Consider the following 12,138-nt stretch of genomic DNA (forward strand, 5'->3'; position numbering starts at 1 on the left):
CGAGCCGCCTAGAGCTAAGTTAGGCTGTCGAAGTTTTTATGACGTCAATAACTTGCTAGTGCTACAGACTGAACTGCCTAGCTCGAACCGTGAATAGCACTTATCTACGCGCCACTCTTCCCTCTCCACTGCACACGAGAGCGCTTAGTTTTATTACTGTAAGTCGCTCCTTCAAGTGAAGTGCATTGTATTGTTCAGCGACGCTTGGACTGTAGAGAAGTCTGTACTCGGTTGAGGCGCGAGAGGGGTGGGCTATTTGTAGGAGGTGGGGTTCGCGTTGCAGATTGTCACCTTCCCCATCCTCGCTTCAGGCTTATTGGCTATGAATATACAAAGAGTACGGTGAGCTTACGAAAGCAAGAGTTCGTCGCATAACCAAACGCCCTGATAGGTCTTAATATATAATTAGAGCACTACTTTCCTATGACTGCGAGCCGGATTTCAAACCTAGTAATTGTTTGCCTCGAATCTATTGCTTGTTAAAAATAACGTAAGCTAGTAAATCCAAAGAGAGCCATATATTTATATACTAAGCATTTAGCTGTAGCCAATATACGTATAAGATTAATTTACTATAATCTTTTAATATAGTAACATGTATTAGAAACTCGCTGTAGCATCGCTGGGTCAGATTCGGGAATAAGCTAAAGAAGAGAGATTAAGAATTTATATCGAATTTAGAGATTAGGTTTTACAGGGAGTTAAGCAGATCTAGGTGTATGGTTACCTGTCTCATGAAGGAGCAAATGTTACCAGGTGGTAAAAGATAAGGGTATTCTTTTCTTGAGGGTATTGTTTCTGTTACGAGAATGAGTAGTCAGTAATCCTTGTCAGTAGATGAGGGTGGTTTAATTCATCCAGGAGATTATCTGAGTGTTCCAGTGAGGTTCTGGGAGAGGGATCAATGTTATTGGGGCTTGAGAGGTTATTTTAATGGAACAGAACGGTAGTTTATGAACGCCTACCCCCGCAAGCTTGTGTGCATTTCCTCAAATGACTTCCCTATCAATTAAGATTCCCCAACGTGTAAGGCATTAAAGACTCGCCTCCAACGATTCTTGGTGTCTCAAGCATTCTATAATTCGGGTGAGTTTTTGGCATTCAACTGGGAGACCGCCCAATTAGAAGACTGTACTAAGTGGGTTGCATTGTCAATGAATGAAAGAAGCGTGATTGAAAAATTGTATGTATGAATGTGTATTGTGTGTATGAATGACTGGAATTTTATAAACCCCGTAATGACATTTGCCATACAATGTACATACTACCGCTGCAATAAATATATTTCGATTTTGAATTGAAGGGTGGTCGGAGGGGACGACCATTCCCCTGTATGCCCGTAACATCGCTACAGAGTGGCCATACGACCGGGGGAAACCGGGAATACGCCGGAAATTTAATGCGCTTAGGAAAACGGGAAATAATACTTCGTTGTAGAAAGAGGAAAATCTAAAAAAACCCGACTTTTCTGTCTAAGAGTTTAATAAATCAAGCAATAATTTTAACAGTTTTAGAATCACGATTTGATTAATCCCGTATATTGTATTTTAGGCTATTCAATCAGTTTAATTGTAAGTGAGGATCGATGAAGTGCAGATGGTGATGAGTGTGTGGAGTGATTATCGATTTGATCAAAGCCTCCACTATTTTCGATGAGTTTATCATGGTCAGACCAACCCTATGTAACCCAATGTCAAGGCGTTTCAGAGTATATGACCAAAATCTAGCGAACAAGTTGTGACCTGAACCCCCGTCTTTCTTCTTTTGATTACTTGGGGACAGTTTGATTACTCCACTGATCGTTGGCCCAACGAACCTCAAGAAGAAATGTAATTTTAACAGAGGGTCGTTGGCCCAACGACACATTTTACAAAACATACATAGGTTCCGATTACTCCACTGGCTCGTTGGCACAACGACTCTATTTTGTTTAGTTTCTTTAAATTGTAAATATAGGGTTATTGGTCCAACGAACCTGGTAGTTTTTATTTACAGGTATAGGTTTCGTTGGACCAACGGTCAGTGGTTGTAATTGGAATGTGAATTAGTATTAAGCAATAATATTTAAACGGGGTCGTTGGGCCAACGACCCTTAATAGAATGAATCTTACGATTTTCAAAAGAGGGCCGATTACACCACCAGGCTTTGGCCTAACGACCCACGCCGCTACATTAGCTCTTTTAAGCAATCAGAGGGACGATTATTCCACTACTTCATTCTCTGTTTCCTTTTAAGCCCTCATGCAAGACATGTTTAACTTTTTTAGCATTCGAATTAATATGTTGTTTTAGTGTTTATTCTCTAGATACTAATGTATCTAGAAAATATTACATAACCCGATAAATATTAAATTCTAAAAATAAAGATATACATATCTGTAGGAGTATGTAATATTATATCAATATTAGTATTCACAAATGCTTATATATATATATTTATTTATTTATTTATTGTACAGTTCAGTATGGAGCCGACGAATATAGTTCTCACAACTTATAGCGTTTGTTACAAAGTCCTGAAGAAATCAGTTTGATACTATTGGGATCCTTGAAAAACCCTCTGTTCTTTGCTATGAGAAATACATTCAACTTGGAGAAAAGTAGTTCCGCTTAGACCGTTTATGAACGGTTAATTTTGTACCGGAAATAAAGTTATTGTAGAAATGAAGTTTCATTTTGAATTTGAAATCCAAATAAGAAATCTTTATTGACATATTTTACAACATGATATATTCAGTGTTTTCTAATTATACTTCATTTCATATCAGTGTTCAAGTAATGAAAGTTCCTATTAAAGATATTGTATGGATTACTGTGTTATGTGTTGAAATGTAAAACTCTTTAATCATTTCTGGTTGAATTGAGTTAGTTTTATAAATGTATTTATTACGCTATTTTACCGTTAATATCATGGGTCCTATAAGACCAATGTAAAAATATCCACTAACGCTCAGCCAAATCTCATGCAGTGACATGTACTATTATGGAACTTAATTTTTCCTTATGTAGAAATCTAGTTTTATGTTCAATATCCAGTCTATTTATGTCAGTTCGTTTTCGATATATCTTGTGGTCGTACAAACAGGCAGACAGAAAATATCTCTCCAGCCCTTCAAGTCATTTATATAAGTATATCAACCACTGAGAACAATCAGCACGGCAGAAATAGAAGTGATCTAATTAGCTTGTACTTACTAAGTGAGTAATACTCACTACAGAAAAAAATACATTGTTTGTTTGTTTATGTTATAGGTGTTTTTATTTTTTTATTTATTTTTGTAAATAAGGTCTATATTAATAATGATTGTATATTATTGATTTTTAGAGAAAGGATGTGAATGTATTATGTATTGTAGAGTGATCAGGCAGAAGTGTGGGAGTCCCAGCTAATAAAAAACCACATCTTTTTTTCGGAGTGTCCTGAGCAGTATGGCGGTTTGTGTGTTTAAACGAGTAGGCGACGGCCTCTATAAAATAAAAAAAACTTTCATCAGTTCAATATGCGTAAGAACTTAAACTTTTTGAATCCAGATTTACTAAACTACAGGCCAAACAAATTTTTAAAGGTCCACAAATTTACTAATACCAAATATTTAAATCTCTTTGTCACGAATACAATAAAGATAGTAGTTTAACACAAAAATTGTTTCATATAATTGTATGGCTACATAAAAAAGAATTCAATGCTATATGTAGGACACTTAACATTAACTTGCCCTTTAATTGGATTACTTGTTTCTAAGTTATCGGTTATCAAAGTAGCAATATGTTTTAAATAAGTACGAATCCTTTATCGTAGTTATTTAAATAAATCTGTTATTTAATATAAATCGTATTGGTTTATACGTGTACACGAAGAAATAAACGATAAATGTTGCCTCATTACCGTTATTGCAGTTTCAATAGTTAATTATTGGTTAAAGTGGTGTAGCCGCGATAGTTGCTGTATATAAATTGGAATGTACAGTGATTTCGGGTTTGCAACTTATTCTATATTTTGTGGTGTTTCATATTGCGATTGATGATTTTCTACGATATTTTTCTACTGATAATTCAGTGTATAATTCTGACAATCTTATAATACTTGGTACAAACCCCTGGAAACAGTGGTGACATCATGGTTTGTTCTACACAGACTCCAATAGTGTATTGCGCGTCCGTCATATTAATTATGATCACATTAATTATGCCAGTATTGATTGTGGGATTGGTGGACATCACATGGGCACTCCGGTTTAAAATACTAACCTAAAGTTAATGGCAGTATTAATTAATTATTTACCGAATATTTCCTATTGTTCAAACAAAAATATAAACAGGAAAAGCTAGCAGTATGTAAATTTGTTTTAAGATAAACAATTTACTATTGCAATAATGTATTGAAACTGATGACATACTAAATGTGGCCTACTATCAAAATACTTTGCATGCTATACTATAAATACTTTAACGAGGAATAGTACTGAATATTGGCCGATATCATTATTCAAATCACTATTAATTATAAAAGTTGTTAAAGTTCTTACATACCTAAACATGTTGAAAAAGCACTTCCCTGATAGTTTTGACGCATAAACGGACAATGTCTCAGTTTTTTATAAATCGGTTATACATGATCCATCATTGTGTTTGAACCAAGGGATGGTTTCTTTTGCTAATAGCAGAGTGTAGCGGTTACAATGGTTATCACAAGATAAACAGAGACAAGTACCGTCCCATTGTGACTGCTACTTCGATGTGTGACAGCAGAGCGATCCTCTTCTTGCCAAAGCTCTCCTAGTGGTAGTTCGTTAGCAGACTTTAAGCTCTTGTTACCCAGATTAGGTGTACCTTAGCCCTTTGTCAGTTAAAATGAGACACAATTTACTTTTATCGTCTCAGTAGAATGCAATCCAAGATGCCTTGCACTTAACAATCCTGAATATTCTATCAATGAAAAATACAATTAGTAGTACCATAAAGGACTTACGTAAGAATACCTAAGTTATTAGCACTAGTAAGAAAAGGTTTTCATGTTAATTTTTTTATTAAAAATGACAGTTTTGACATTATAATATTCAAATAATCTGAATGTATGAGCCAGCTGGGTCAATAGAAGCAATGGAAGTTTATTCCAATATACACGAGTGCCCAAGAGGATTTGTTTGTCAAGTCTCCAATTCTCGTTTGTAGTTACTTCATTATCATCCAACTAAATTAGAATCAGCTAGGTTCACACTAATTTAAATTTTATTGGTAGATAATTAGATTACGTGTGGGTTAAGCTACTCAAGTATTACTACATGAATCACTAATAACTTAGTATACGATAGGTAAAAATGAAACAAAGGAGTAATGAAGAATAGAGAATACACGTTGCTTACATAGTAAAAATATTTATGATACAAATACAGTATTTAACTCCTTATATAAGTTTACAAAGAATATGACGTCATGGACCTCACGTACAATACGATCTAAAGAAGTTAAGGCGAGGAAGGATTATCATATGTGTTTAAAAGGAAAGTGCTTACTGCAGAAAAACTAAGCTATCCACATACTTATTGATATTAACTTTGGAAAATTTAATAATTGACTTGTATGAAACATTTTAGCCTGTGCTTGATTCTCTCGCTCCACGAAGCGATACAAGGCTACAAGAAACCATATAACAGGGTCGTTATATGTGGACAGTCACGTAACTCAAAAACTTCAACTTGAAAGTATTCATCCGCTTATTTCCGTCAAAGTTTTAGTATTAGTTAAAAAGATCTTTACTTACATATTATGTTATCAAAACTATGCTATAATCCGTAGTTTATAACAGTCATTTGTAACAGTCAGGAGACTATAAATCCCGTTGTCATTATGTTTGCTTAGTGAAAATTTTCCAAAACAATTTATGAGATGGATTCAATCATACCCGTTTTTATTTTGTAAATTCAGTTCTTTCCTAGCATAGTACAGCAGTATTTAAACTTTATTAATATATTTGGAATTTCAAAATGATTTTAGATTAAAATTTGAAAAACTTGTTTTGCTTCCATGGTAACCATTTTAAATTATCTTTAGCAGTATACAAGAAAGCCATGCTATTAAATGTCAAAAAAAGTAAGATCCAACTTATAGTACTTAAAAATATTTAATAAAATAAAATAAAAATGTTCTAAAAATTTAAGAAAACACCAGAACAGCATCAGGTGTACTGCACCTGAAAAACAGTGTCCTAACAGTTTATTGCGTTTCAAGAGAGAAATCTTTCTCTTTTTTTGACATGCAATAATTTTAATTTAAGCGTCCTTAGGGTTCTAATTTTTATTTATTCAGTTTTTAAGCTTCTTTAGCTTCCTACAAACAGTTTAGATCTTTTTCGCAGCTTTTTATAAGATTCTCTTAAGCCATAAGCCTAGTTCCTACACTTTTTCTACTTAATAATACTTACTGCTACCATAACACTTAAATACCTTATAATACTTAAACTACAATAATCAATAAGTTACTGCATGTTAAAGTAACAAAACCCGTTTGTGAATAACTGACATTAATTATTGAATGACTTATTGCATGCTATTGTTTACAGAGCAGAAAAGAGTAAACAATGTTACAACAGATTTCCAGCTGTAGTATAAATAGGCCAATCCCATTAATTAAAATAATAAGCTAAAGGTACAGATTGATTTCTTATAGTAACAAAATTGGAATTTTTATCTTAAATAGTCTTGATAATACACAAGAATGTTTCTAACCAGAACATTTAAATATAAAGAATAATGACTTACAATAAAAAAAACCAATTCTTGCTTCTGTAGAATACTTTCTTATGTGACAATATTGGTTTTTTTTTTATTCAGAATTATAAGAATCGTCTGGACAAAATTTACTTATACTCCATGTGAAACGGTCGCGTAAAAATCAATTTATTAATTGTTTGTCGTCTTATTATAAATTATTATTGTCTGCACTCTGCATTATCACACAACCTAAGACTTTATCAGGAATGTTGTAAATACAAACCAAGCTTTATGCAAATTAAGAGAATTTTCTGCGTTTAGGATGATACCCAACAAATTGGATTAGAGCAATGTGAGTGTGATCCCGACATTACATTTTTACTTCCCTGCGTACTTGTGTATTTCAAACCGGAAAAACGTAAACATAAAGATAACTATGCCAACTTTAGAAGCGAGGAGAACCCCACTGAGGGCTATTTACCTTCCCACTGTGTCTCCATCTCACTCTCTCTGTCTGGAAATACTGTACATTCTGATCACAATTTTTCCTTCTACAGATTTACGACAGATGTTATGTCCAAATTAACTGTTCACATCTTACTTTCCATTAATCAATTCACAGTGAAAAAAATTTCAAGTCTGTAAGCTCGTGTTACTTTAGTTAAAAAATATAAAAACAGGATTTGTTTCAATAATTATTTTGTTTAGTGTAAAATCTATAAAACATGCATTTACTGCCCAAATCAAAAATATTTTGTATTTGTAATTTTTTTTTTTTAATTTTTTCCTATGTGTCATGGCATGTAAAGCTGTAAATATAAAAGGATGTAATTTTACAACTGCAAACTCAGAGTATACATTTATATGTTATAGCAAGAAAAATACATTGTCCAAATGATGCAATAAATTTTCTCAATATTCCTCTAAATTTAAAATTGTAATTATATATCATATATTTTTCGTCATAATTAATTCATTATTATAAGTAAGATTATGCTGATTATGCAATGGTAAATTTAAAAGTTTTGTATACAAATTTTAATGAAAATGTTACAATACTTGTATTTGTTTACAATTTAAAGAAGCATAGAATGATCGTGAATTTTCAATTTATACGAATCATTGAAATACTCTAAAACAGTATAAATAGCGATTCTAATTTCATATAAATATCCATATTTTGGGAAATAAAAAACATTCCTGTTGGGAAGCGTTAAATGATTAAACTCTGTGTTTTCAATAAAACAAAATATTAAAATTTTAAAAATTCATTTCTAGAATAGTTTTTAGTATGAATCCGTTTATGGAGACATTTTCCGGAAAATTATATATACTTTCTCATTTTTAACCTTTTTTATTCGATAGTCCTCGCTGACCATCAAATACACATATGCATGACGTATTATTTTCTTAATTATATAAAAATAAATTATTACAATTAAAGTACAAATAATTGTAAAAAACTACTTTGACGTTTTACTGACTAAAAATAAAAAGATAGATTGTATTTTATAATCATGTTTTTATAAAATTATGTAGGACACATTACATTTTCCAATATCACAATACTTATTTTACAACAGTTAGTTTTTAATTAGTATTGGGTTTATAAGTTTTGTTGTCCCCCATTAACGAAAAATTTCTCAAAGCCCACGCATACCACTCGTAGGACAAACTACATCTGATGCTACAGAATGAACTTTACAATTTTTCTTAATGTTTAAAATTGTGCTGGAGAATTGTCCTCTACAGTACAAAAAAGTACCTTCTCTAAGGAGTTACATTTTGTTGAAAAACTTATGTGTTATCTTGAAGGGAAAAAATATGTTTAATAAAGCTGCACAACTTGATAAAGCAAAACTAGTAGAATTTGCAAGAATAAACTTCATAAAGCAGGATAACCCGTTCAAAATAATGTTTTAAATGAATTAAAAAATGTTTATTCTTAAATTTATATTGTTCCGCTCACATACTTTAAAACAAAATCGATTTAATAATTGGATTATATATAATCTAGTGTGTTTTATTGACACATCTAGGCGGAAAATGGTTTTTCATTTTTCCATACCAATATTATTGGACAATTAATACAAAACGCTCACTTAATGTTACTAAACAACTCGTGTCTAACGATAAGTAGTTTTGACTATAAGGTTTTATAATGCATCATTTCATACACGGGTTTAGTTCTCGGAAGGGAGCTGTACATCAAAAAGGAGATAACTTTATTTAAAAGTTTTTATAATAATTAGAAAACTGGCATTATTTAAAAAACACATAATGGATTTAAACTTTCCTTAAGAGATAAATGAGGAAGATAATTACAAGAATAAATAGAATCTAAAGAAGTTGCTTCTATAAGTTGTATAATTTTAATGGGGAAATGTCAAAATCTCCTTGTAAAAGTAGAAGAGAGCTCTTGTGGTTATTTCAGGCAAGTAATAGATAATCTGAATAAATTTATTAAGGTACCAGGACTATATAATTCACAAATCTGTTCGTTACCGTCTTTAATAAATGATAAGAGGTCCCGTTAACAAATTAACACCCAATATGTTATGGAAATTTAATCCTCGTCAGACTAAACTTTGCTAACTTCAAAATGAATGAAAGATGTCTCTCAGGCACATTTAAGTAATATAATGTCTCGATAGTATAGTTTTTTACACATTTTTATAAAATAATGTATGAACGATTAGTTAAAAAACATTTCTGGAATCAGTTGGTAAAGAGGAAAATTTGAGTAAAAACTAGATTCTATTCTTGTACACCTAGAGTACTGAAGGAATTTATCATACCATAAAAAATTGACAAGGGTCTTTCTATTTGTGTTCAAAAAACACACCGAAAAATTTAATTGCTGATCAAGGACCAAATCAAACACCAAAAAAGAGAAGTAAACTGTAAATTTCAAGTAAATATTTGAAAATCCTGGGGGTTTTTTAATTTTTATAAATAAACGCTGTATATAATCACATTGGACGCTGTTTAAACTGTTTAGATGTGACTCAATAACTAGCAAAACTAGAATGCAATTATGATTTTTGTAAGAAGAATTTAAAAAATCTATTGAATTTTAAATAGTTAAAGTAAACTCATCTTACACAGTCCTCTGTCTCCCAAACACTATCGTTAGTTTTAGTTTCACTATAAATAAATGGTGTTGGGTCTCGACATCACGAGTATTTTAAAAACCCCTGTCTTGAGATAGAGATGTCTCTCAAAAATGTATGTAAATAATTCCTCTTAGTAATCTTTACACTACAAATCATGTACTAAAGGAATCATAAAACATTTTCGGATTCTGTGTAGAAAAATAATTGTACACTGATTCTTTTTTGTACACTGAGAGTACTTGAAAGGAATTCTAAAACCATAAATAAAACAAGGTAATTCCTTGTTGCTTCTTATCACTTTTATTTCATATATAAGATCAATTGAGTACGGACTAATGCTAGACCATTGCAGTGTATTTTGAAGATAGCTGGATTAAGGAAATAAAAAACATTTAGGAATCTCTAAAATTGTTATCTCGTTAAAAATACACATTTCAGATTGTAAGTAAATGAAATAATTTGATTCTCTTAAAAATAAGAAGTTTAGAAAATTGCACACGTAGTACCTGTTGCGCTGCTTTCGGTGTAGTGACAGAATATGTCTGGGTGGTTAAGGGCTCAAGAGGAAGGGGTTTGTCTCCTGTTCATGTTGAGTTACTTGAGGAAAGATTTAGAGGGGACAATAATCTTAAATCATGTCATGCCCAGCTCATGAATACCAGCCTCCTCCAATCAATGCAGGTTAGGGGGTGGCACAGCCCTTATGTCTGACTGTTGGAAAAAAACTTTGGCTCTTATGGAAAACGAAACTTAAACAGTCATCTACCCTACAATAGACTAGACGATATTTCGAATTACCTTTGCGTTCCTGAATCTCGACATTTGCTGTTGAACTGATGTGCCGCTCCTGTGACATCCACAATGTTATCCCAGATTTACAGTGAACCACCTCTGTTTTTGCTGTACACAGTATGGGTTAACTAACTGGAAGGTGTACAACCAGCCAAAAGTGAGGCTCCTCTGTGGAAAGTAAATGTTTGAACATAAGGGGAAGGCATTAATGGGAATTGAAGCTAAAACCAGATTACATTACATGAATTAATTTTTTTAATCTTCAGAGTTAAAATGGCATCAGTACACAATAAAAAAAAAAAAAAAAAACTAAAACACCAGTTTTCTTGAAAAAAGAATAACAAATTGTAGGAATATAACTTATTTTTTTAGGCTCTATATTAATATATATACTCTAAAAACTGTCACTCTCAAGATCTTTTTTTAAAAATAACATCCCTTTAGTATGTATGATATCGTTGTACCAGTCATATTAAATGGCATTTTATTTGATCAAAATTCAAAAAGGAAATGTAAAATTTCTGCAGAGGAATTGTAGGCTTCATAAGGAATAATTACGTTTTTTTTTATTATTGTACTTCAGACTTGGTTAAGATTACTGGTTACGATATATATATATTAATAATATATATACAGTAACAAGCACTCAAATATTGGGCCTTGCCCTTGAGTCGATTCAAGCTTAGGACAGAATTAACTCAGCTCACGGTAGAAGGTGTCTACTAGACACATAACTTTTAAAAAAACTTTAAAACCTGTAAATTATTCCTTTTTTTTTTACAAATGTGACTAGTATTACTTATTTTTATATTTCACACATTAAGCGTTTTTCATGGCAAGTCCCCAGTCAGGACAACTCAGTATGTACTTGTTGCCTCTATCAAATATGTTGTACTAACACACAACACTGCCTATACTGTTGGGTTTTTACACTTCTTGTTAATTTTCAAATTCTACGAACATAGTATATATATTTTATAGATATATATATATATATATTAATATATTATATATATAATATATATAATATATATATATCATTATATATATTGGAACTTACTTTAGTCCGCAATTACGGGTTTTTAATAATCCGACAAATTAGTATAGGACAATTGTGTCCTTTGACTAAGTGTTCATATTACAAAATCATTGAGTAGATGTATTCATAACATGTGGACCAAAGATTGTTTTAATGAACTTTATAATACCTTAACATTTTTTTACCTAACAAATTAATTTTAAATATAAAATTTTGAGATCATTTTTCCTTATATTAAACCACTTTTTAAATTGAAATTGAATACGTATTACAATTTATAATAATTTTTAAATATTTATAACTAATGGAGTCAACTTATATATAATTTCTAGTTCATTTGTAACGCCTTGAACCACAGTAATGTATGTTGTAACATTTGGCCTTGAAATATCTGCGTCACGTCGTCCAGGTTTGCTTGGTAGGAAACTGCAGGTTAGAACCTTGCATTGTTATTTAGTAAACGGTTTTGTAACTTTTTAAT

The sequence above is a fragment of the Homalodisca vitripennis genome, chromosome 2 (genome assembly GCF_021130785.1).
Source record: "Homalodisca vitripennis isolate AUS2020 chromosome 2, UT_GWSS_2.1, whole genome shotgun sequence".
Lineage (NCBI taxonomy): Eukaryota > Metazoa > Arthropoda > Insecta > Hemiptera > Cicadellidae > Homalodisca > Homalodisca vitripennis.